The following is a 1321-nucleotide window of genomic DNA, read 5'->3' as shown; positions in this document are numbered from 1 at the left end:
CATTGAATGGCACACCGCGACAGTTATCCCACTCCACAAAGGGGGGGCCACAACAGACCCCGGGAACTACCGCCCCATTAGCCTGACGAGCCTCGTCTGCAAGGCCATGGAACGTATCATCATGGAACTCATAAACAAAGACAATGGAGATCTCCAAACCCTGGACCCCACACAGTTTGGGTTTGTAAAAGGCAGATCATGTCTCCTAAACCTGATAGACTTCTTTGAAGTAGTCACCAAGGCCATGGATGAGGGTAAGGTGGTTCACACAGCCTATCTAGATCTCGCCAAGGCGTTTGACACCATCCCCCACTCTGGAATTATAGATAAACTCACTAAACTAGGTATAAATCCCTATGTCACAAGATGGGTTGCCAACTGGCTTACTGAAAGAACCCACACTGTGAAAGTGGCAGACTCCAAATCAGACTTCAGACCAGTGACAAGTGGAGTACCACAGGGTTCAGTCCTGGGTCCTCTCCTGTTTGATATCTACTTCTCTGAAGTACAGGCTAACACAGAAGGTCTTTGGCTAACAAAATTCACAGATGACTGCAAACTAGGAGCCATAATTGAAACTCCTAACGATGTGGACATCCTACAAAAGGGCCTCACTGAGACAGATGCCTGGTGTCAAAGACATGGTCTCAAGCTCAATGCCAAAAAGTTCATTGCCATCCCCTTTGGTAATAATTCTGTACCCATGAACTACCACATAGGCAGTAGTCAGCTTAACACCGAAAGTGTGATAAGAGACCTTGGGACACAGGTGGACAGTAGTCTCTCCTTTGATAATCACATCGCCAAAGTGGTCAGGAAATCCTTCTATGTGGCACACCTCATCACAAAAGGTTTCTCAGCCAGAAAAAAAGAGGTCATTGTTCCCCTCTACTCATCACTCATTAGACCCATTATAGAGTACAACGCCCCTTTTGGTATGTACCTCACAAGACATCTGCAACAACTGGAAAGGCCGCAAAAATACCTCACAAAGAGGATTACTGGCCTCAAACAGATGCCTTACTCAGACCGTCTCAAAAAACTCCAGCTTTACTCTGTCGCATATCGTCTACTCAGAGGCGATCTCTGCCTAACATATAAAGCTATGTCAAACCCAGAGCTGTTGGACATGCTCCACTTAAAGAAATCCCAATCCCTCCGAGCTACACGCTCTAGGGACCTAAACCTTGTCACCACAATAAACAGAACATGCTGGAGGGATAGATTCCTGTCCCAGAGACTTCCCATACTCTGGAACAGACTACCTATCTATGTCAAACAGAGCTCCTCATTAGCACTCTTCAAGAAAAATCTTGATGAT

Source organism: Protopterus annectens, chromosome 1.part0 (assembly GCF_019279795.1).
Source record: "Protopterus annectens isolate FY-2018-M chromosome 1.part0, PAN1.0, whole genome shotgun sequence".
Classification (NCBI taxonomy): Eukaryota; Metazoa; Chordata; order Ceratodontiformes; family Protopteridae; genus Protopterus; species Protopterus annectens.
Note: the sequence above shows the minus strand (reverse complement) of the source record.